The sequence below is a fragment of the Tachypleus tridentatus genome, chromosome 2 (genome assembly GCF_004210375.1).
Source record: "Tachypleus tridentatus isolate NWPU-2018 chromosome 2, ASM421037v1, whole genome shotgun sequence".
Taxonomy (NCBI): Eukaryota; Metazoa; Arthropoda; class Merostomata; order Xiphosura; family Limulidae; genus Tachypleus; species Tachypleus tridentatus.
The window spans coordinates 38,735,979-38,763,458 of NC_134826.1; the positions used below are offsets into that span (position 1 = coordinate 38,735,979).

General features: G+C 32.4%; 1 long non-coding RNA gene across 5 annotated transcripts in view; it reads right to left on the reverse strand.

Moving 5' to 3' along the window:
* Positions 1–27,118, reverse strand: part of LOC143241128 (uncharacterized) — a 43,312-nt gene extending 16,194 nt beyond the window's left edge. For 2 of the 5 annotated variants that reach the window (XR_013022201.1, XR_013022202.1), the window contains exons 1-2: positions 4,850–5,467; positions 1,008–1,196 (exon numbers count right to left, since the gene is read on the reverse strand). This is a non-coding gene — a long non-coding RNA (uncharacterized LOC143241128). Of the gene's footprint in view, positions 1–1,007; positions 1,197–4,849; positions 5,468–13,519; positions 13,572–14,077; positions 14,325–20,376; positions 20,587–23,957; positions 24,061–24,776 lie in introns of those variants that run through there. The other 3 variants (XR_013022197.1, XR_013022194.1, XR_013022199.1) reach the window with 3 other exon arrangements.
* Between the last annotated feature and the right edge of the window lie 362 nt (positions 27,119–27,480).

The following is a 27,480-nucleotide window of genomic DNA, read 5'->3' on the forward strand; positions in this document are numbered from 1 at the left end:
AGCTAAAACATAATTATCAGAAGTGTTAGATAACAATAATGTTTTTACCGTAACAATAACAGAGCAAGTAAGTTCAATGCAATAGGAACCAAACCTGAGACTCTCAATTGTTGGAACAATCAAAAACAGTAATAATAAGAATTTCAATTAATCAACTGTTGGAACAATAAAAAAATAGTAGTAATCTGAAGTGCAATTAATCAATCATTGGAAAACATGAAAACAGTAATAATCAGAAACAATAATTATAAGTGAAGGATTGAATCATAATTTCAATTAATCAGTTTACGTAGCATTAACTGATGCAATTGCTGCTCATTGGATTGGTAATCAATTAAATTATCCAGACCTACTGATCACAACACAAATTTAGAAAATTAAAACATGCTGTGTAATGTAAATAGGGCTTTAAAACTGCTTAATAAAATTTTTCTTGTATTAAATATAATTATTATTTGCATTGTCCTAAACATCTACACCACATGTCAATAATATTCATAAAATAAAATAATACCTATTTATGTGCTACTCCACATCATATCAGACATTTCATTTCAGTAAAAAATGTGGTACATTATCATGCCAAATCTATTAATAGAGTAAGGAAAAAAAAATTATACAGCATAAGTTATATATTACATAAAACAGTTAAGCTCCCTGAAAAATAAAAATATACAATTGTTCTTGGATAAAAGTTTTGTGATTTTGAATTTAAAATGTCAGATGTTATTTCAAAATACATCAATCTGTCTAATACTTGACTACCAAAAACCTTTTAGCTTGTTCTACACCATTAAAAGTTGAGTTAATTGAGCTTCATTTCCTATACTTACATAACTAAAAATATTTTTATAAATATCTTAAACAAAAAAAACATTTTTACCTGGAAAAACCTGTTAAAGAAAAACTTTTATATTTGACTTGGAAAAACTGAGCTTTTGTCTTTCTGATAGTCAAAACACATTTTGGTAATACTTGGTAATCACAAATATTCACATTAAACTTACCTTTTCTTGTTCCAAACTTTCTTCAAACTCTTTCTGTCTTTGCTCCTCAAAATGTATTTGTGCAAGAAGTCTATTGTAATGAAGAATTTCTTTTTTCTGTTTTAAATCTAGTAGCTGTGCAGAAACTCTATGTTCAAACTAAAACCGTTTAATTAAACACCCAACAAGCCACTCCTCAAGTATTGTCTCCTTAAAAAGAAAAATTACTAGTATATTTCAAGATAAGTTTTGTTTCTGTTCATAATTGCAGATATATTTTATTAGTTAGTTTCAACAAGATAACAGTAATGTAGTGATTTTCAGTTGATACAACTGTTTAAATACAGTTACAATAATGTCTCACTTATTGGATGTACTATATATTGTTTCTGTAGTAGTATAATAAAATTAAACTAATATCCAGATAAATTTCCAAGATACTTGAGCCAAATGTAGTCATCAAAATTGCATAAGCTAAATTTAATAATAATAATAATAATAAATACAAGAATTATTGTTCTTAAAACATATGTTCCAGTGGTGAAAATTCTAAAAATATATTTCCCTATACATTGCTTATAAAAACGTATTACAGTATTAAACGTTTAAACAAAAACATCCCAACAAAAGAAAAACTACAATATAATTTCAAAATTGCTGTAAAAATAAGGCTGTAAAACATTTAATTTGCTTTATGAACAAAGCCTACTCATTTCAATATTGATATTCAAACACAGTGTAAATAACAGTTTTTTCTAAATATAGTAAAGTAAATGGAAACTGTCCCCTTTTGTTCAAAACTGTAGGAAATATCAGAGTATTCTTAGAATGGTATTAATATAGTTTATCAGATAATTTAATGAAACAAATGCCCCTTTGTAGTTGTTTGAGTTCTTAAACAGTGTGTTAACTAGCAACAATTAGTGGGTTAACCATTCAGCACAATTTACAGAACACTTTTCTGGCATCTGACAGGACCCACATTTGACTAGTATAAGAAAACTAGCATCCAAGTAGTGGTCAAAAATTATATAGCATAAGTTATATATTACATAAAACAGTTATGCTCCCTGAAAAACAAAAATATACAATTTTTGAATTTAAAATGTCAGATGTTATTTCAAAATATGTCAATCTGTCTAATACTTGACTACTAAAAACCTTTTAGCTTGTTCTATAGTATTAAAATTTGGATTAATAGAGCTTTATTTCCTATACTCACGTAAATAAAAATATCTTTATGAATATTTTAAACAAAAACATAACAGCCATGTCACTCATCCGTAGAATATGTATGACCTCAATAAAATGATAAAGTAAGAAAGGCAGCTAGAAGTCAACTTAATTTTCTTAACATTGTTTTGTAAAACCTGCACATACTAAGAAAGGCTGATAAGTTTAGGATAACATTATATTGATACAAAAAGGTAAAAAACTAATGACACACATATACCATACATATATATATTTTTCCCTATACTAATTAAATACCTGAAAAACATGCACTGCCATTAGTGTAACACAAGTTTCAAATGTAATCTTGTTACTGGAATATATTAGTATAAATAGCCATGATTATTAAATCTAGAATTATGCAATAACAACTTTAAAGATCACTTAATATTTAGTTGTTTTTTCTGTAATTTGATCATATTCCACTTATAATTATTCATTAAAAAAATTATAAGAATTTTTTTTCAATGTAGTTAGTTATCAAAAAGCACATTAAAAATTATGATGGACAACTTAAATTATGTTTAATCCAGAAAGTAATTGTAATTTCTTGATAAATAATTTAATTATCTGTAACTGAAGGTGCAAGACATTCAGCCACCCAATGTTTCTCTTAATGTCTTTTTGTTACATGTGTCAACCTTTTACCATATCTATAACCTGAATATGAAGCAAATTCAACATTTACAAGAATCTCAAATTCTCGACACAATCTTAAGGATTTACAGAACAAACATTTTTTTATTAAACAATTTTACCAGGTTAACTTATCATCTGCAAGTGCTTACATAAAATTATTAGAAAAGAAATAAAATCAAAATGAAGAAAAGCACACATACAATGTGATATATTGGATTACTAAAAAAAGACAGAACTGTCTGAACTGTGAGACTAGGGCCACGTGTCTCCAATGATTAATTAAATTGGAGGTCATAATTAACACAACCACTGGATCTGTAGGAGACAGCTCATTTTTAACTGTACTGCATTGCTGATTTGTCTTAAATCAGTTCAAGAAACTTGTTAAACCACTATACAGATTTTCACATGATGTTAGAAGTTTTGACAGATATGAATAAAAAACATAACACAAGTGCTTTCGAAAGGTCCACTAAACTATTTTAATAAATTGTTTCAGCAATTAATTTTTATAACGATTGTGTAGTTCAGTAGTAGTTTTCCCTTTTTTAGAAGATACAGCAAGTTTCACACTATATATTATTTACTATATTAAATCATATAACCTCTGATTGTTAACCATTGGAATACTCATAAATAAAACAACTTACTGAACTTGCACTTTTAGTTACAGGAGGAGATTTGCAATCATTTCCTCATATGTTTACCAAACAGCAAAAAATTATATTTTTACATGTACAGTATTTAGAAAGAATTTTCTATTTTCTGTATGTGATGGAATGAAACTCCTTACCACAAACTATTAAAAATAGTCATAGCAATTACTGAAATCTAAAAATTTGTTAAGAAAAGAGGCTTTGATATATATATTTTTAGATATGAAAAAATTTTCTCTTTACAGTACATGAGAGTAATTTGTTGTAAAACTAGTTAAAACATCTGACACTCAAATTTATGTAATATCTAAATAGTCTGATTAATATTACAAAGTAATATTCTTGTTCATATTCCTCAAAAATATTTTAAAGTTATGAAATTCCTCATTCCACAAAGTTTCAAAATGTTCATATTTTTTTTTAATTACTCCTTTTATTTGTGTAAAAACACCTAAATTAGCACCATTCAAGAGCATCTGAAAAGCATTCACAGAACATGCCCTTGTTTGTAGAGAAAACCCACTCATGACAGAATACACCACACATGAACTGAGTATACTCATCATTCATGTGGAGCCAATAAGTATTGTGTTGCACAAAATGGCAGAAAAAGATATCAATTTGAAATTTAAAGAAGATGGAGTGTGTATACAGTGGCTAGGGTGCACTGAACCGTAACTAGGAGGTGAACTCTAGTCCAAACCAGTTGCAGTAGGAGTGACTCAACCAGCCAATGGCAGGAGGAGGGTCCTCAACCATTCACCTAAGGCCCAGGAACCTGAAGGGAAGAAGTGTCTCCTTCCAAAGAACCTAAACCATCACCTATGGAAATCCAGTACCACCTGCAAAAATAAACCCCAAGAATATACACCCAGAAGAAGACAGAAAAGCAGAAATTAAATGTGGAGGGTCAATTCCAGTCCAAAACCAAATGTTATTGGGAATGAAATATATATTTCATGATAAGAGGAAGTTCCCAGCCTACATGCATGAGGACATAAGTTGAGTGGTTTACATCTCCAAAAGTAAGATAAAATGAAAGAAACTACAAATTTCAAAAAGCAAATGAAATGAATGATAAAAGCAGCCAAAGAAAAAACTGAATCATTTCAAGATCAAAAAGCTAAGGGAACTAGAAATTAACATATATTTTGGCAAACAGATTACAGTTTGCAGTTACTCCTAAAATAATTCACCATTCAGAAAATTCTGAAGACCATATAAAATGCATTAAAACAAAACAAAAGTTTTGAATTAAAAAGAGTACAAGGTATTAAAATAAACCTGTTTATTTGCTTGTCATTTTTTTAGATACCTGTGCAAAACAACTATTACTATTTTTGCTAATTTTGAACTGCTACATACGAAGATAAACAGCTACCCAACAGCACTCCCTGTCAATTCTTAGGTTTCTCTTATTTGACCAATTAATTTTATTTTATAGTAACCCCCTATAATGTACCTATGGCCACAAAACACGGAGTATTTTTTATAGGTTTTTTTCAGTGATGGAATGCAAATTATGGACCTGTAGATCCATGGCTTGGCACACTAACTATTAAAAGAAATTCATAGTGCTTCAAACATATTTTGAATTTTAAAACTTAAACTTAAGATATTTAGTTTCATAGCTTGGGAAGTGCATGAAATAATTTAAATGAAATATATGAGGTCTGTTCAAAAAATACGCGGATTGACGTCATAAAACAAAATGTACTTTATTTAGAAGTTACAGGTCTGGGACCCCTTCAAAGTACTCTCCTCCCCAATGCACACACTTATCCCAACGGTGTTTTCACTTGTTGAAACAGTCCTGGTACGCTTCTTTTGTAATGTCCTCCAGCTCCTTCGTCGCATTTGCCTTAATCTTGGGAATCGTCTCAAATCTTCTTCCTTTCATGGGTCTTTTGAGTTTGGGGAACAAGAAAAAATCGCAAGGAGCAAGGTCAGGTGAGTAGGGGGGTGGGGAAGAACAATGATCGAGTGTTTGGCCAAAAACCCACGAGTTCTGACAGCTCAATTTTGCAGCAATGCGGTGCATCTTCAATTTTTCAGTCAAAATCTCGTAACAAGATCCAACTGATATCCCACACTCTTCAGCAAGCTCCCTGACAGTCAGACGTCGATTTGCCCACACCAGGGTGTTGATTTTGTCGACGTGTGGGTCGTCAGTTGACGTGGAAGAACGTCCAGGACGCTCATCATCTTCAATGGACTGTCGACCATCCTTAAAACGTTCATGCCACTTGAAACATGCCGTACGCTTCATAGCAACATTACCATAAGCCGTGTTAACCATAGCAAAAGTTTCAGTCACAGATTTTCCAAGTTTAACACAAAATTTCACAGCAAGTCGTTGCTCCTTCAGGTCATTCATTCTGAAATCCGCCAAATGAAAAAATCGCACTTCACTTAAAACCGCGTGGCTAATACGCAAATGAAGTTATCTGCAATCGGGAAATGGCGTCGTAATCAGCTGAGCTGTGTGAACCTAGCGACACCAAGCGGATTCCCCTGGAACCAACTGGAGCCGCGCAATTCAAACAGTCCGTGTATTTTTTGAACAGCTCTCGTAGATCAAAATATCAAACTTTTAGTTCAAGTATTCTGTCTTATACAACCACTGAATTACACCCTGATCTTTGAATTATTTATAGGAAAACAATAACAGAAACTGTTTGCACATAAATGACAGTTTCTAATGTTAAAAATAGTACAATACAGGTACTAAAATATACTCAACCTATCAGTCAGTGTTTCTTCAGACTTGACAATATCTTCTCTAACTTCCTAGAAAAAGTATTATCTAAAAAAATTTAATTTCCAAAAAGTAGTATGTTAATCACTGCTGGCCAAAATCTTAAGGCCAATGAACATAAAGAAAAATATGCATTTTGCATTGTTAGACTCAACTACTTATTTGAGTAGAGCTTCGAAGGATGAAAATAAGAAAAGGGAAAATAAAAAACTTTTTTAGCATTTAAAGGGAAAATGTGAACACTATGAAATTAGCCTAAATACCAGTTGGTCAAAAGTTTAAGACCATACCAAAAATAAATCCTAAACAGGGTAGGAAATGCCCAACAAGAGGTATCAGTAGTGAGTTGCACGGCCATCATTGCGAATAACTTCAAACATTCACTTTGGCATAGTCAATATAAGCGTTTGCAGAAGGCTGGCTGGAATGTTATTCCAAGTGGTGAAGATGGCTTCACGAAGATCATGCACTGTTCGGAATTGACATCCATTTCTATAGACTTCCCTTGCCATCCATCCCCTAATATTTTCAATGGGGTTCAGTTCGTGTGAACACGCTGGATTGCCCAAAAGATCACGTTATTTGCTATGAAAAAGTTCTTTGTTGTGTGGGCATTGTGGATTGCAGCATTATCCTGCTGAAGGATCCAGTCATTTCCACACAAGCGAGGGCCTTTAATCAATAAGGATGATTTCTCCAACATTCCAATGTAGCCAGCTGCAGTTTGACACTTCTGTATAACCTGAAGCTCCATTGTTCCATGGAAGGAGAAAGCACCCCAGATCATGATGGAATCACCTCCAATGTGTCATGTAGAAAATGTCTCTGGTGGGATATCCTTATCATGCCAGTAATATTGGAAGCCACCTGGACAATCCAGGTTAAATTTTTCTCATTAGAGAACAAAACCTTCTTCCACTTTTCTACGTCCCATGTTTGGTGCTTCTCAGCAAAGTTTAACCGAGCTGTTTTGTGGTGTGGAAGGAGGCTTGGCCTTCAAAGATATTTACAGTTTTTAAAGTCTTTCTCTTGTAGATGCTGTCTTACTGTTCTTGAGCTGCATTCTTCATCCCTGAGGGCCTTAATCTGGTTCAATGATTGGCTGGTGTCTTGCCGGACAATCCGACAAATCCTCCTGCTCAACACCGGTGAAATTTTCTTGGGCTGACCACTTAAAATTCTCATTCTTTATCCCTCAGGGTCTTTTAAGAAATTTGCAACAGCAGTTTTACTATGCCCAATCTCACCAGCGATGGCATGTGGAGAGAGACCTTGCTTTTGCAGCTCGACAATTCTGCCACATTCAAAAACTCTGTCAACATTTTAGCCTTTGCCATGTTTTTACCCAATGTAACACAGGAGATTTCAGTGGGAGATGCTGACAACGCTAATGCTTGAACACAAATGACTAAATTTCATTACGCATTTACCAATTAATGCTTCATTTCAGTGTGATCTTAAGCTTTTGACCAGCTAGTATTTAGGCTAATTTCATAGTGTTCACATTTTCCATATTAAGTGCTGAAACGTTTTTATTTTCCCTTTTCTTATTTTCATCTTTTGAAGCTCTACTCAAATAAGTGGTTGAGTCTAGCAATGCAAAATGCATATTTTTTCTTTATGTTCATTGGCCTTAAGATTTTGGCCAGCAGTGTATATGAGGTAAGTATGATGTTATTTTATACATGCATCAAATATTTAAAATACGTAAAAAATGAAAAATACTAAGAAATCTATTTAATATTTTCTATAGCAATTTAATCATTGTTTGTAAACAAGTCATTATGCATTGAACTCAAGAAATACGAGTTTTCTAATTTAAACTTTACTTTCAAACAGCTTATTTCATGATTAAAGGTTATATACATATTTATTACCCAAAACTTAACATAATGCCAACAAAAAGTATCATTCACAATTGTATTATATGTGGATTTAAACAAACAAATATAACTGGAAATTTTCAACATCTGATACTCTGAATGATGAAAATACTCTGCTGAATGGAAGTAACTACCTATAACATAACAGAAGAGTGTTTTGGACATACCCTAGCTTCTATAACATAACAGAAGAGTGTTTTGGACATACCCTAGCTTCTATAACATAACAGAAGAGTGTTTTGGACATACCCTAGCTTCTATAACATAACAGAAGAGTGTTTTGATATACCCTAGCTTCTATAACATAACAGAAGAGTGTTTTGGACATACCCTAGCTTCTATAACATAACAGAAGAGTGTTTTGGACATACCCTAGCTTCTATAACATAACAGAAGAGTGTTTTGGACATACCCTAGCTTCTATAACATAACAGAAGAGTGTTTTGGACATACCCTAGCTTCTATAACATAACAGAAGAGTGTTTTGGACATACCCTAGCTTCTATAACATAACAGAAGAGTGTTTTGGACATACCCTAGCTTCTATAACATAACAGAAGAGTGTTTTGGACATACCCTAGCTTCTATAACATAACAGAAGAGTGTTTTGGACATACCCTAGCTTCTCTCTCAACTGCAGCTTGGGCAGATTTCACCTGAGATTGTTTCATGGGTTCTCCAGGAACATAAACATTCTTTAAAGCTTCTTTTGCTTTAACTCTTAAATCAATAATAATCACGCCCAATAGAAATATTTGTACATAGGCTATAGGAAAAAAAAACTTTAATCATAACATTACTGGAATACATTTGAATTATGAAATTTTTATAGGAAGCTTGTTTGTGTGTTTAAAATAGTAAAGTTTAATGAAAACTGTATACACACACACTATTTTATACTAAAGCTATTCTAATCTTAATATTTTAAATAAATTCTTACTTAAATAATACAAACATCTTTTGCCAGGATTTAATCACATTTAAATGCTAAGACACATTCTTAGAAGCTCTATAATACATAAATATCCATTAAATTGTTCATCAAAACTTTACCATACATTTTAATAGGTTATAATAGTACTACACACTTTACTTATAAAGTTCTATATAATCAGGTTATTTTGTGTATTTATAATTAAAATATTAATAGCTAGCTCCAGAAAAAAGGCTAATTGATTATTATAATAATCAAATAAAGAAATAATTTAGCACAAATATAACATTTTTAGGTCATGCTATTCATCATCATTAGATTAGAAATCAGATTCTTCAAAGACAAAATATTAGTCAGTTTTTGTATACTTACAAAGAAAAAGATAACAGTTAAGTGCACAAAATCAAAATTAGCATTGTATAAAACCAGCCTGTTAGTCACAACCAAACTATTTTCCACATATAAAATGGGTTTTAACATGCATTTGCATATTTGTGCCTTAGATATGCATTAACAGACTTACACATCACTTTCAACAGAGTCTGTTCTTTTAACTACCAATAGTTAGCTTTAACTGTGTTCAGATGATTATAATTGGATTTTTTAATCATTCTTAAAATTTTATTAATAATTTTATAAGAACTTACTACTAAATATCTACATGTATTCCTGCTAGCAATGAATTCTATGATAAGGAATCGAATTATGCGTTTTTCTAATGGAACAAAACTTAATAACATCATGACTGTAACTTAACTTACACAAAATGTAATATTCCTGTTAAATTAAGTTATGCATTTCAAAACGTATATCTTTTTCATTTTGGACAAAATATATTTTTTTACAATTAGTAACTTATTGCTTAAACACCATGTCACTTTAAAAACATCATATAGTATAAAACTTGCTCTAGTTTACATGGTCAGTTTTAATATAAGAATATATATATATAAAAAAACACACACACAGACAGAGAGAGAGATACACACACATACCTGTATGTGTTTTAAAACAACCAATGAAAAGCAAAATGCTTTTACCAAATTAATCCACAGTTTTCCTTTAAGGACTTCAAGGTTTGTAATTTAAACAACTTGATAATAGAGATATCTGTTTAATGTTTGATATTTTAAGGGGTCCAGTTGGATAAAAACTAAACCATTATATTATAATTTAGACATTCTATAATGTTAACTAATGGCATAACTGTCAGTAAAATATTTATATCTAACCATAGATCATAAAGTCAAATACCTCACATCACTGCTAACAAAATTTTGTGCATGTGTCAGGCCTTTGAACAAAGCTCCTGTCTCAACATGTAATACAGTCTATGATGTAACCACCATTAACATACAGCCCTTCACTAATAAAAGGGCAATAGACACTTGACACAAAATACTGTCTTTGAAAACTTTGTGCATACTAAAAGTTAATTAGTGATAAAGAAATACAGATATGTCAGAAGAAGATAGGGTGGATGACCTGCAGTGAAATATTCATCTAAAATGCATTTTCAGAAAAGAAAAATGTAAACTTCAGAAATGCTACACTTCTCTCCACAAAAAAGATAGCTAGAGCCACACACTGAGAATACGACAGAAAGACCTGAGTAGATAAAAGTAATTAAGAATATGAGTTTCTTTCTGAGAACAAAGTGGCATACAAGGAAATGTCATGCAGTATGTCACCCACCATATAATAGGAAAGTCTGATGGGTTCATCAAACTGTGGGAGACAAAATCCATCTGAAATAAGGAACATTCCTAACCCAGTAGAGGGTTTAGAGCAGAAAAGTACTATAAAAAGAACCTTCATGATATTAAAGTGATGAAAAGTCTTTTCAATTATCTGCATACCTTAAGAGAATATACATGATGTATATATAGTATGGCTAAGGCAATATGTCAAGCTCCACAGTACATGTGTAATACTTTCATTATATACTTACCAGATGCAAGAATAAATCATCTGATACCCGCAGCTTGTGAAGAATGCAAAACCAACTCAGATGGTTACAAATGTCAGGAATAGTCTGAATCTCTACTGCACTTCTAGATTGAAAAACCTGCCCTACTTCCAATTAAGGGGTGCATTCACTTGTTCTCATACCACTAGGATTACACAACCTGAAGAAAAACTCTTTTTTTACATGGTACTGGGAAAGCAAGAACTCCTCCAGTCTCACAGATGACAATATGAGGTAGCAATGTGCATAGGGAGAACGCCAAAATGTTTATGCACCAAACACAAATTACCTATTATTTGCTTAAGGTCCTACACCGACAGAGAGCAATACATACTAACAACTAAAGCAGTCTTATAAACACCCCATTCCAACAGTAGGCAAAAACAGTTGAGCTCAACACTTTCTGTTATACTCTACTCAATTAAGACTTCAAGAGAGAAAAATTATTCCCTGCAAAGAAACACTGATACATAGTAGATTCCACTGTCTTCACTATCTATATACAGAACTGTTTTTCTGGTATCTTGAAATTGTTACTTGTTTTGTGGAAGCTGCAAGAAAAAGAAACAATCAACATCTGGAGGGGAAAAAATCCAGAGGTGAAGGAAAGTGCAATATGGTATGTAGAATGTGACAAAAATATATTGAGATTGTAGACATCCCAACCTGCAATATTTTATCCAAGATAGTGTTGACAGCCAAAGGCAAGACTACCTATGAAATGAAAAACTTGATGGGAGATAGCAGGAAAACAACAAAAGGAGTCATCTCCCATAGAGGAACAGACAAGCTGGAAAGTTTAATGAAATAAGTTAAAGTAGAAGAAGTTCCCATAAAAAAAGTTTTGTCTTAAAAAGGAGCAGTTCGAATGAGATAGAAATGAACTAACCCAACAATACAAAACAGATGACTGTAGTCTGAGTGACTGTGCAGAGAAGAAAAGGAAGGGTGATTGAAGGAAACATTTGATCATCCTCTTAAGCAACCAAAGTAATGGAAAGAAAGGAGCAAGCTGGAAAAACAATTGGCCTATCCCTATGGAAAAGAGTGCAGAAAACATACATCAGAGAAATGTCTTCTGCAAGTAACACGTGGCAGAAAATACACATTAAAGAAAAGATGTACAGAAAACAGATGGCCAACACATACAAATTATGGGAACTAAACAGGGGTCCCAGTCTAGAATAAAAACCAAATAATAAAGACACATGAATAGAAAGACCAAGAAGAGATCAGGAAGAACAAAATAATAAAAGAAGAAAGATGATGAAGTCATGAAAGGAGGAGGAAGCAAATGGACCTGCAAAGATAAATCATCCACATACAATGATGAATTGCAAGCATGGATGGCTGTCAAAAACATGTGTGAAAATGAGCTGTTGCAAGAAAAAAACAAACCTATCCATCCTGGAACCAGACAAGAAAAATCTTAGCAAAAAATACCATTTGAGGCTAATGTGAAAAAAGGGCTCCAATACAGTTTAGATGAAAAATGTCCCAAAATTACCATGAAGCAAAGCAGTGGCAACCACAACTGAGCTTGCCAAAGAGGAATCATAAGAATAGCCGGTCTAGAAGTTCTGGAATTAAGTTAAAATATGCTTTAAATGATGAACTAAAAGGTTATCTTAACCTTCATACAAGTTCAGTAACTTCATTTAAAATACTATATAAAGTTTTTGAACATTACATAAGATATGCAGACATAATGGACAGAGTACAGACACTAGTTACTGGAATGTCTTTTATCAAAAAACAATTGGACTATGAAATGATGTTTTTATTCCTAAACAGTATAGGAAACGTTGAAATGACATTATTCAAAGGTTTAAAATTATAAGCAATTTTGATTTGCCAATAAGCAAGACAAGACTTTTTCATGATTACTCCTATTACCTCTGGCAAGGTCATAAAAGTGAAACATCTGTCCCCATATAAATATGGAACATTTGACCAATAACCATTATCTTTGTTACCTCATTTAAATAAGAAAAAACCAAAAACGACTGTAACATTGACAAATAGATAAATAGCCCTTATTATATATGACCAGTAACAAAATATAACTGAGGTGCAGAAACTTTATTCTGATAATTAAATCTCTGAGCAGAGAATTTTTATCAAAATATCAAAATTTTATTTTTAAGTGTTAGTAAATAAAAGGATATTACAGTATGATACATAATTAATAAGTAAGAAATGTGTCCTTTAATCAAATGATATAATAAAGTTAAAAAGGCCTTTCATACACTTCAGGCTTAATTGAACATTTTTAGACTAACTGCACCACAATTCTAATGTACTTACTGTAATGTAACATTGTTTATTAATTTTGAAAACTCTAATACACTAATAAAACATTTTATAATTTTCATTAAAATGTTTTCTTATGAATTAGCATGAAAGAATAAAAAGGTCTGGGCATCCATTAAAAAATATGGTATTCAGTACCAGGACTTACCTGATCTGCTTTTAATTCAATCTGCATGTCTTCCAAATTGTCAGAAAGCAAACTGAAAGAATCCAGTCATTAAATATTCTTCAAATGAACTAATAAATGACCTAATGACATTAGATCTTATTTGAAAGAACATCATTAGAAGTTACTTATCAGCTTTGTTGTCACTCTTTATTTTAAAAAATGGGTAGTATCATATGGCTGTGTGATTTGCATGATTAGTCAATAAGGATAAACATACCCAAGTGACACATTTTCTTTGATGACGCATTGTTACTGGTACCCATCCCCAATCTTAGTGGTTATAAAAAAAACACCTAAAGCGAGTTTACAATTAAAAACCTTTTAATTTAGTTGCCTGTTTAGCATGCATTTATTTCTTTCAAACTGTCATAAAACAATGGTTTTTTTTTTTCATTTTCTTTACTAAATTAAGTTATATTGTAGCGGGCAAAATTGTTTGATGTATGCTCATAAGAGCATTAACAAATTTTAGTTGAGAATTTAATATCTACCTTGAAACAATCTAAGTTGATAAGTATTATATTATCACTTTCTTACTCTGTAGGAGGCTTTCTGGGTTGAAGTGATGCCTCAGCTTCCTGTTTTTTCTTTAACATGGTTTCACAGCATCTAGATCATTCCTGTTCACATCCACATCAGGTACTGATGAATTATCATTGTTGTTTGGTAGGATTTGCTCTATATGCACTGTGTCCACTCTTCTGTAACTCGGCAAATATTTAAAAATGTTCATACTGTGTTCTTGGAAGCATTCTTGATTTGTCAACAGCTGCATTCCTTGGACCTTTATAAAACCAAAAACTAAGAAGTAAATGGTTCAAGCTTAATGATAAATATATGTACGCTAAAGTATTCACATTATTATGCCACATAATGTTTATTTTGCACTTCTTTTAAAGTACTAATTAGTGTATGATTCAAAATTATGAATTCAATATAATGAAATAATAATTCACAATTTCTGTACATATGTTAGTACAACTTATATTTACTTAGACACTAATAGAAAATTAATAAGTGGTTATATTCCTAAATACACTTATAGTGTTTTGAGTTGTATTTTACTATGGCAACTCTCAGGGTCTTTCACTATGCACAGTAATGAAGTAGTAAGTTAACAGCTACGAGATCAAAGACTGTTTAAAATACATCAACAAAACTGACAAGAGTAGTCTAGTCAATAGTCTATTTTACCAGTGTTTGTCTAGTGCGATTTGAAGAGAGATGTTAGAAAGCTAAGTTCTTATAATATTGTAGATTTCTGAATGTTATATGGTTTTATTATTTTTATCTTTAGAAATTAGAGTTGAATAATGAAAAACACTAAAATTAGTAAGACTGGAGACTAAAACAGTAGATATAAGCTTTTAACTTAGATTTTAGTTGTGTAACATGTAGTTTAAGATTATATTAAGCTTGGTATGCATAATGGTTCTTTAGGCTTAGTTATAATTCAACTTGCAGTGAGATTGTAAGACAAATTAAATATATTGTTTTATTTAACAAATACAGTCTAAAAACTATATAAATGTCAAACCAGGCTTCTGGTATTTAATCATAGTATTAAATGTTTATTTAAATTCTATAAATTATACAATGACTAAGAATAGTTCAGGGGTTCTGCATTCCTGGTTTATTAGGTACAATAGATGTAACGTGGGTTTTATTTTGAAATTCTGAACTACTAGACACTTTTAAGAAGCTAGTAGTGAGAATGTTCAATTTACATATAATGTTTGTAGGTTGGAGGAAAAGTCAGAGACCATTCTTACTGAAGTTGAGTAAATAGATAAAGAGAGATATAAGCTGCAGGAAATGACAGCAGGACTTAAAGAGGAGTTTAAGCTTTTACATGCAAGGAAGGAATCAGCTAAGATTGAGAATAACATTCAGGAAGTTAAAAGGGTAGTATTAGAGTTAAAAGTAGTGAACTTAATTGTATAAACCCTATTCCATTAAGCAACAGATTTCAGCCCTTGGCTCATGTAGACAAGGAACTATTGAAGGGAGTAATAGCAAAAGTAATAGAAAAGAATGTAGTTTGTGAGCTTAAACAGGTTATAGTTATTGGTAATTCCTTGACATGTAGACAGAATAGTCTAAGGGGTAAATAGGGAGAAAAGAGATTATACTACCTTAGACCACAGGCAGTAGACATAAACAGAACAAGAAGTATAAGGAAGGGGACTGGAAATAATGCATCTTTTGTTGTGCATGTAGAGGCTAATGATATAGGGAAAAACAAGTCAGAATAACTAACCAGTAAGTACAGAATGTTGATAAAAGCATTTAATGATAAAGACTATAAATTAACTATGTCAGGGATACTGCCAAGAATTAACTGTGGAGATAATATTTTGAGTAGGTCATTATGGCTAAATGCTAGGTTTAAATTAACATGTAAAGATGAGCAGATTAGCAGGTTGGACTTGTGAGATCAGTTAACATGCAGGAGGAAACCTTTTGAATGGATGGTTTACACTTAATTAGGAAAGGATCTGGCATGTTTGCAAGGACGATTAACTCAGCTATAACGGAAGTTTCAAACTACGAGTAAATAGTGGTGAGAGCAAAGATAAACTAAGTGAAACAAAACCAAGATGAAGAGGAAACTTTAGCATGAGAAATCAGTATAAAAGTAGTTATAAGAATAGGCTTAATTGTTAATACTGTACTGCTAGAAGTATAATAAAAGAAACAGATGACTTTAGAGCACTGGTAGGAATAGAAAATTCTGATATAATAGGAATAACAGAAACATGGTTAAATGTAGATGATTCTGATAACAGAAACATCTTTTGAAATACATGGTTATAGGTTATTTAACAGGAACAGAAGAGTAAAGAGAAGGGGAAGAGTGGCTCTATATGTAAAGTGTGAGTTACATAATTTTAAACTTGAAAATATTAAGGATAACAGCATTTGAGTTTCTGTAAGTAGATATCAAAGGAAAAAGCTCTTAGCAGGAATTTGTTACAAACCACCAGGCAAAATTGATGAAATTAGTGAGAAACTTTACAGCAACATTAAGATTTCAGCTATTAACAAAGTCGTAATTTAAGAAATTTCAATTGACTGGTATTATAGAAAGTTTAGACTGTTAAAGAAGATCAAGAAAGTTGGTCAAATAGTAAATTAGGGCATCTAAAAGGATGTGTGAAAAACACATTTGACTGAAAACATAAAAATTAACAGTAAGAATGTTTTTAAGAATATTAGGGGTTAAAAAAATTCTTTGCAAGTCATTAAATGGTGGACAAGTACCAACATATTAGAAATTAGTTAATGTCACTCCTAACTTCAAGTGAGGTAACAAAAGTTGTCTCAGTAATCATAGGCCTATTAGTCTTATACCAGTAGTGGGAAAACTTTTGAAAAGTTTAATAAAAGATATTTTGCAAAATCATTTAACAAAGTTTAGACTTTTATTAAATACTCAACATAGTTTCACTAAGGGAAAAGTTTTTGACATGCTTTGAAATGTTACTGCAAATGTAGATAACAGTAAAGGTGTAAATTTTGTGTATCTGAATTTTCAGGAAGCATTTGATGAAGTGAAACATAAAAAGACTGTAGAGAAACTTAACTTTATAGGTGTGGGGGATAAGTTAACTAAATGGATAGAAGAGTGGTTTAGTGGAAAAAAGCAGAAGGTTGTTATAAACAGAGTTTAGTTTCCAAACTGGATTAATGTTGCAAGTGGTGTACCTCAGGGCTAAGTCTTAGGATCATTGCTCATTTTAATTTACATCAGTGACACAGATGAAGGAATAGTCAATAAATTACTTAAATTTGCTGATATCATAGTCTTCAGTGTTCTTAGCTGTGAAGGGTATTGCTACTGATTTACAAAAAGATCTAGATAATTTGACAAGTTGGGCAAATAAATGGCAGATGGGTTTTAATTATGGTAAATGCAAAATATTGCATGTGAGTTATCATAATTTGGATTATAAATATAATTTAGATTGGAATACCCTTAAGAGTGCAATGAAGTAAAAGGATCTTGGTATGATGACTGAACAATCTTTTAAGCCATCCAAACATTGTACTATTGCTGATGGTAAAACAAATAGGATTTTATGTTCTATCTACAGAAATACTGAATACAAGTCTAAAGAGGTTATAACTTCAATATATAGGTTACTGATTAGGCCATATTTGGAGTACTGTGTTCAGTCTTAGGCTTCTTATCTTATGAAATACTTTGAATTGTTGGAAAGGATTCAGAGAAGGGATACTATAATGGTACCTAGAATGCAGGGATTGTTATATGAGGATAGATTAGAATTCTTAAATTTTTTTCTCTTGAAAACGAATAGTTAGAGGAGATCTGACTGAAATGTTCAAGACAGTAAAAGGAATTGATAATGTTGATGCATCAACATTTTTCACACTTAGCATTAAAAATCATAGAACTAGGGGACACAAATAAAGATTTAGGAAAAGTAGAAGCCATCTCAAGCTAAGAAATTTTTTCACATAAAATGGTTGGCCAATGAAATGAGTTGCCTTCACATGTTGTATAGGCTATAAATATAAGTGGGTTTAAAAGAAAGTTTAATAGATATATGAATTATAAAGGCTGGCTATAAACGTTTTTATTTATTTACTTAATAGCTTTAATTTAACTTAGAGGATTGAAGAGTCAAGACGAACCAACTGGTCCCTTGTTATCCATATACATTATGTGATGTGGTGTTAAACCTTTCAACAAAGACAAGTTGTTGCCCCATTTTGTTTAACCAAATACACAAATAATCTACAAACAAACATTTTACATTTCAACCACACATGCCCAGTATGGCCAGATGATTAGAGTGTTTGACTCAAAATATGAGGGTCACAGGTTTCAACCCCCATCTCACCAAACGTGCTTGCTCTTTCAACTGTAGGTAAATTATAATGTGATGGTAAATCCTACTATTCATTGGTAAAAAAGTAGCCCAATAGTTTGCAGTTGGTAGTGATGACTAGCTATCTTCCTTATAGTCTTTCACTGCTAAATTATGGAGGAGTAATGCAGATAGCCTTCGTGTAGATTTATACAAAATTCAAATCAAAACAAACCAAATCAGCCAAACAAAAATATTGTTGCTGCCTAGTATATACACAAAACAGCTTCACAAAACCAACTAACATGATAAGAAGAAAAGAGCAAATGGAGAAAATTTTCAATTAGCATTTTATTTGACCATAAAAAAATGACAGAAACAATTTACTGACTTTGCTAACCTAATGCAGCTACAGTCTCTCAACAGTGTAGCACAGGAGACAAATAATAACAAATCATACAAGAGATTTATCAGCCTTACAGCAGGAGTAGTGTATGATAAATTTTAAAACAATGGTGCATGAATATTATACTTTCTATTTTGTGTGATAACACTACTGACAAAATGAGCATTGAAAAATTATTTATGTCAGACTCAAAGATAACTATCTTACAAACTATTTTCAAGATGGCATTTGTGCTGTAGTCAACAAAAGCTATCAAATGAGGAAGTTTGCATTCCAACAAAGTTTTAATCACAGGAGTGGTGATAAAAGACTGTCAAAATTCTCCTAATCATGAACAGGTACTACAGGGACAAAAAAATCCCAGACCACATTGGGAAAAGAAGAACGAGACAGGCAAAATTCAAACTCCCTGTCAGGACCTCACACACACCTGAAGCCTATGTCACAACAATCAAAGTAGTGCTAATTACAGCTGAAATTGTGACACAAAATTACAAGAGAATAATCAACTGTGAGAAAAAATAAATAAAGGTTTCTTGACCATAAACCACAATGAAGAAACTGTAGGAAAAAAATTAGTAAAAACTTGAAAGCACTACTTAAAAAAAAAGACAAAACTTGTGATAAATGCAACATCTACATATCACCACTGCCTAATGAAAAGTTATAGTTAAGTAGAATCAAACAGAGGGAGTCATGTGTGTCAGGAGGGTGTGTCACACTCTTATTGGTAGAGGGCTATTGCACTAAAATTTACATGTGAAGGTGCAGCAAACCACTTTAATGTTGAAGCATGTAAGAATTTCAAAACTAGTAGCAAGCAAAAAATTTTCAGGTAAAATGTAGCACTGAAAATGAATAGCTACTATGTCAAAAGAGGTAAGTACCATTTTTGTTATCTTAGTCTTTATTCATGATCATATTAGGTCTCTGGCAGAAACCTTTAGCACCAGGCCCATCAGACCATTAATCTGTCCCTGCTTGGGAGAATTTATGGAAAAATAAAATATCATCAAATCTGTCTGAAATATCAACCAAGTTGGTCACGTTCCAGACTGTAAAAATGTAGCATTACATGCTTTAAACAATACTGCTATACTTAAAAGAGTGTGGACATGAACACATCACTGATGGTATTCTCACTACAAAACAAGAGATGTTGTACATCCAGACATCACCTGACTTTCTAGTATATAAGATCACTGTTTATTTCTAAAAGTATGCCCTACTTTAGATAACTAAGGTGGGAGGAACTTAGTGGCTTTCTTGACCAACACTCTACACTAAGACCATATATGCAATATGAAAAGAAATTCTAAAGACTTTTATATTAAATCAGACAGAAGGAAACCCATGATATGTCTACATACTCTCTATACTACTAAAATGGGGTTAAATCACAGTCCCAAAAACATGGTCAACAATAAAATAAATTTTAGTAGCTATTAAACAACAACAACTACAAAGAATACATGCTTAAAAATCTTGCTACTAAACATGCATTTAATAAATTCAAGGACCAGATAATCAATAACCTCTTTAAATAAACTTACACTAAGTATAGTAATGTATTTTTTCATCAGATATTCACCAACCTCAGAATCTTCAACTCCAAAAATTGACCAACTAACTAGACAGATTTGGCTCATTATATCACTGCAGATGTAAGATTATTGGTTCTTTCCTTTACTGATCTTTTAGGTGAAGCAACACCAGCTTTCAGCCTTGTTAATGTGAACAACAATGGCAAGAAATGAAAGCCTGTGTCAGCAAAAGACTTGACATGATACGCTGTGCCTTCTTCATTTCGTACAAGCACCTACATCAATAAGAATAATACAAGAAAGAGTATCTTCATACCATAAAATGTTGTATATCTCAACAACATGATTGGATTGAGGATTTTCTGTCCTCAAACAAGTAAAAAATATAACTGAAGATGTTGATTCTCAACTAACTTGTGAAAAAAACTTATGCATACAAAACTCTTGCAGTATCTGAATCAATAACAACAAACAACTGCTGCTAGGGGTTATTTGGGTGCCATAAAAGAAGACTACATGCTCTGCCTAAGGGCCAAAGTAATACCTTCAAGACTTTGAGATGAAGGAGGGGGGAGATCTTTATCAAAACAAGTATTTATTGTCACAATAATAATAAAAAAATGTGAAATGTAGCTAACTGTGTTTGTTTTCACCTGCCAGAAAGTTATATGGTAGGCAAAATTTGTCACTGCCTCTAATAAACTAATTCTAATCCTGGCTTTAAATAGGTTAAGATAGTAAGTAAAATAAATTAACTGTTCAGTTTTCAGTTGGTCAAAGCATCAAAAACATAATGGATCTCTTTATCAGTTGTATTACAAAATGTTTTACTTTAAACAAAACTTTGATATAAACACCTTTTTCACAATCCTATTTAAATTATATTTTTAACACAATTATTATTATGAATTTTTTAGAACAGTGGTTCCCAAATAGTGATCTGCAAGACAGTCTTAAACAGAATCTCAGCACATACAGAAATACTCTTTTTAAACTTCCCCTAACACTGGAGTAAGCAATATTTTTATTTATTATGATAAAAAAGATAACACAATGTTGTTTATGTTTGAGGTTGTTTTTTAAAGAACAAATTGCAATTGAAGATAAAGTCAGGTACACTTCAAAGTGGCTATTATTTAAAATTTCTAATACATCATTAGATGAAGAGCCTCAGCCAGAATGTTTAAAATCTTTGGGTACCTTAGGGTAAAATACTTGGAATGCCTTCACTTAAAAGGAGAAACTTTAGGAAAGATGTAGATTTTAAACTAGTGCTTGATATCATATTACTTACTTTAGAAACTGGCAAAGATTTTGAAAACATTTCATTTAAAGCCATATAGTAAGTTTACAAAGTAGTATTGTTATGAATATAATTGCAATATAAAAAAAACAATACTTTGGATAGAAGGGACCATTCCATCTTATGAAGGTTTTCTAACAAGTGGTGCACCTTTATATCTGTGATGAGGTGGCTCTGAGAAGAGTGGAGAGCAATTCACATTTGAAACAATATTTTACTAATAGTAAAAGGCATTGTTGCATCACCTCATTAACATCACTAGAAGTTAGAGCAGTGGTTCCCAACCTTTTTTATGCCCCACACCCCTAAAAATTTTAATATGTTCTTGCACCCCTCACAGTAATTATTTATTTAACAATAAAGGTGAAGGTGGCCAAAACAAATGTCATCTTGCACCCCTGGTTGGGAACCACTGAGTTCTGTAATGTTGGTTGTAGTGGTTGGAAGTTTTCAATAGCACTGTTTACAAGAAAACACACTTATGTCAAAGTTGCATATTAAACTTTCAGAAAAGGATAATCTAGTAAAATACTTAATTTTTTAAATTCTGATTTTATAAATGAAATTATTTTAAATCCAATAGAAATTTCAATAACATTTATAATTTAGCAATGCAAATTTTAGGGATGACCTATATGGAAGTTTACAAAATAAGTTGAAAGATCTTAATCTATTCCTATAATATAACCCTTCCATCATTCAGATAAATTTGGAAACTTTCATACAAGTTATTCCTTGTTAATTGTTTTCTTCCAACATAAAATAAGTTAAATGACCTTAATTTTTTTCCTATAAAATAATATTTTCATCACCAGGATCTTTTATTAACCCACCCCTGAATCATATATAATAAATTAAAACACTTTCTTAGATAAGGTGAGTAAAACTGTGTACCATATTCCAGGAGAGGCCTAACTATGATTGTATAAAGAGTAATTACCTCTTTTGACTTGTAATCACATACATCAAGAAATAAATCTCAAAACTGTATTATCTGTAATACTTTCATTACATATTGCCTCACAAGTTTGAGTAGCTTATCTTTATCTTCATGTGTGGATGTACTATATATAGGTCACCATCTATATCAGGGGTTCCCAACCTTTTGGCATTTGCAACATGAAAATGTAATTGATGAAATAAAATTAATGTTATCCCAAGCTACTTCTAACAAGGCTACGAGACTCCCCTGCCAAAACTTTGCGACCCCCCAAGGGGTCACGACCCACCTGTTGGGAACCCCTGATCTATATCAACATATGTAATCCAATAACAATACTTGAATTAAATGTCATTAGCCAACTATTTGTCTTGCAAACTTGATTCAATTCCTCCTGTAGCATTTCACAATCATCACTACAATTAGAATTACAAAACGTTTAGTGTCATAAGTAAACTTTAATACTTTAGCACAACATCAGTACTAAAATAAGAGTTTGTCTAGACTATTAATAAAAACTTCGTTTTATCTCACCCACCATTCTGGAGTCCAATAAATTAAATGTTTTTCTCTAAATCCCACCAATATTACTTTCTTAAATAATTTGTGTAGCACCATAAGAAAGAGCTTTTTGAAAAGCTATGTACACAAAGACCTATAGGTTCACAAAGACTGGATATAAATGAATAAAAACCTAATAACTTTATAAATTTTTTATTCATTTCTTAATTTAAAAGTAATATTCTCATAAAAAGTTAAAAGATTAGTCAAGATTCCCTTTTAGTAAAATAATCCAAATTCACTTTCTTTCACGATGTTTTTTTTCATGCTGTAGAATATTTTCCACTTCAAAAGTTAGACAAACTGGCCCCTTTAAAAGATGTAAGTTAGCAAATCTTCATTATTTAGCCACCTTCTCACTATCTTCTGCTTTACCAAAAATGAGAGAAAAGTTAATATATCTCATATTCTGTTAGCATTTGAGAACCAATCTCTTTTACATTTGAGCCTTTGAGATATTGTATGACCATCCCATAAGACTTGTATTACTGTGAACTATGATGCAAAATTAATGCCTTTACTTACACATGTCACGTTTAAATTCAGTTTTAACATTAGCTACTCAAGACTTTAAAATTATCATCAAATTAATATGTACTTCTTATTTAATTTGAGACATTAAAAAAAAACTAATGTTGCAATATGAACATCTTCAAGCACCTAACAAAACCAATCAAGCAAACTTTGGTAAAAAAACAAAACAAATGTAAAAGAACCAATCTGAAAATTATAATTTTTATACTCATTTACTGTATTCAGTCAGGATAGATGCAAAAAAATATTAAGTCTTATGTACTGACTAAAGATAAATACTCTCAACTCATGTACCTGCCATGTGAGAAGTTTCTGAAGTCATCTTGTAAGTTGTAGCGATATAGAATTTCTCCCATTAGATATCCAACAGTAAAATCTTGGGCAAATGTTCTAAGTTCTGCACAATAAACACAAATAAAAGTGTTAACATAATAAAAAAGTAATATACAGCAAGCTAATGATATACCATTCTCATCAACTGGAAAAAATCAAGAACCACTGATTTACATTTGAAACGAAGAACTGATTTTACATATGTAAATAAAACAGAGTTCTAAAAGCCACCACAGGAATGTGTTCTCAATGTGCTCAAAACCATTAAGCATTATAAGATACAGAAAAGGTTATTCCAAAGACACATGTCACCACATAGCCTACTAGGCTGTGTTTCTCCACATATCTATTGACATTTATTACTCTTAGTACTTTCTGCCAGAGTTTCACACATTTACTCTCCCACAAATATTATGTTTTGCACTAATAGCTCCTTACTGTTTATAATAATAGAAAAAAAACTTGCCATGATGGTGAAATATGGCTTTATTTGTATGTATATCCGAGATATATAAATTCTTTATAGTCCAAAATGTTGAGTTTAGCTTCAAATTTTTTCTCAGTGCTATGTTTCATAAAGGAAAACCAGGGCTAAATTGGAAATACAGGGAATGAAAACTTTTGTGGGCCTCTCTTCAATATCAATTACTGACTTACACCCCCTTGTCCAACATTGATTCATTTTATAAGTTGTTTTTTTTAAATTATACATAGAGAAACATGTTCTTCTGACATGCACATGATAATTAAAATACTATGATTTATTAATTTGGAAAATACCTTTACACAAGTCAATTTACAGTTTCCAATCATCAAAGGTAATGTTCCACATATACAAAATTATACAGTGTAACAAGCAGTGACGTCCTCACACACTCATGCCCGACATGATCAGGTAGTTAAGGCCCGCTCGACTCGTAATCGGAGGGTGGCATATTCGAATCCCCGTCACACTAAACATGCTCGCCCTTTCAGCCATATGGGCATTATAATGTGACAGTCAATCCCACTATTCGTTGGTAAAAGAGTAGCCCAGTAATTGGTAGTGGGTGGTAATGACTAGCTGCCTTCCCTCTAAGTCTTACACTGCTAAATTAGGAACAGCTAGCTCAGATAGATATCGTGTAGCTGTGCACGAAATTCAAAAACAAACAAACCCACATACAATCGAAACAACGTAATAGCATGGTAAACAATTTGTAAATACATAGACAACATTCCAAAAATCTTTGGTCTTTAGGTAAATTAATTCATACACGCAGCCTAGCAACAAGAACTGGCTCATTTGTATGGAAAAACAGTACTATATACATACTTAACCATTTGAGTTATTTTCCTTTGTTTTGGATCATATATGCTCACCATTTGTACTTTATAATTTTACCGGGTCATTTGTTTCTTAGTGTTGTTGGATTATACCTTGCACTAAATACACTGGTAAGGTTTTACACTGGACCAAACGGAAACATGATTTCTTACAAGCACTATACATTTTGAGTATTATTTAAAGATAATAATTGTAAAACAATTATGAGTGAGGTACACAATTTATAAAATGCAGTTGATAGTGACATTTCAAAAATACTCCCTTTATCAGGCAGTCACTACTTTAATATAATACACTGTTAAAAATTAAAACATTTTAAACAGCTATTCTCTATCCTGATTCCTAATGTCACAGCCAGCCATGACTAGGTGGTTAAGGGCACTCGACTCGTAATCTAAGGGCCGAGGGTTCAAATCCCCATCACACCAAACTTGCTCGCCCTTTCAGCCGTGGGGGCATTATAATGTATGATCAATCCCACTATTCACTGATAAAAAAGTAGCCCACGGGTTAGCAGTGGGTGGTGATTACTAGCTGCCTTCCTTCTTGTCTTACACTGTTAAATTAGAGACGGCTAGCACAGGTAGCCCTCGAGTAACTTTGAGCTAAATTTGAAACACACCAAACCAAACCTAATGTCACACACCATTTTTATAACAAATTACAGCACATGTACTTGTTCACCCTCAACTAATTCTGGAACAACAGACTCCAGGCCAAAAAAGTCACTGAGTTGTTAATTCGATTTTAAGGGCGAGTAGTAATTTTGACCACAACTGTGGTTCAGCCCTCGTGTTTACACAGCCTGCGGTGATTCTTAAGCAAATTTTTCATTAAAAAATACAGGTCTGAATACTGCCTATCTATATATGCAAAAATAAATACTTTCCTCTCTGTCTTTATCAGCATTTCATAGTAGTGTGCGACCTGGAAAGGTTAGGTTCTTTCCAATTAATACGCTTTCTTTTTCATTTGGTTTTTTTTGGTCCGTCTTTTGGACCAGAGAGAATCAGTTTTAACATCGACTTTTTCCTCCCCCACAGGAATTGTCATTTTGTTTGCATTACTACTGAATGTTAAGTAATAACCCTTGTTACGTTGTTGTTTGTTTGTTTGTTTGTTTGTTTTGGAATTTCGCACAAAGCAACTCGAGGGCTATCTGTGCTAGCCGTCCCTAATTTAGCAGTGTAAGACTAGAGGGAAGGCAGCTAGTCATCACCACCCACCGCCAACTCTTGGGCTACTCTTTTACCAACGAATAGTGGGATTGACCGTCACATTATAACGCCCCCACGGCTGAGAGGGCGAGCATGTTTGGCGCGACTCGGGCGCGAACCCGCGACCCTCAGACCACAAAGCGCACGCCTTAACGCGCTAGGCCATGCCAGGCCCCACGCCAACGTTGCGTTACTTACAGTATGTTAGATTTTTGTCTATTTTCCATAATTTTAATTAATGTAGAAAGAATATTTAACTACTATGGAATCGCTATTGAGATATTCCGAATACATAGTTTTTTAATAACTAGGGATTTTATTTGTCACATAACACCTTGTGAAAATATCTCAATTTGGTTTGAATTTCGCACAAACTACAAGAGGGATACTTAATAGTTAAAGACCAGAAGGAAGGCAACTGGTCATCACCCCCCACTGCCAACTCTTGAGCTACTCATTTACCAACAAATAGTGGAGTTGACTGTAAGTTTATAACACTCTCATAGTTGAAAGAGCGAACATGTTTGGTGGGACGGGTATTCAAACCAGCGACCTGCAGACTACGAGTACGGCGCCCTAACCATATGGCTATGTAAAATAATATTAAATATATAAAAGTTATAATTATTGGTTTTTTGGAATTTCGCACAAAGCTACTCGAGGGCTGTCTGTGCTAGCCGTCTCTAACCAACGAATAGTGAGATTGACTGTCACATTATAACGCACCCACGGCTGAAAGGGCGAGCATGTTTGGCGCTACGGGGATGCAAACCCGAGACCCTCAGATTACGAGTTGCACGCTTTAACACGCTTGGCCATGCCGGGTCGAATTTAACCAGTATTTATCCTTTATTATCAACAATCTTAATTTAACCACTATTTATCCTTTTTCATTATCAAGAATCCTGATTTAACCACTTTTTTTGTTCCCCTTGAATAT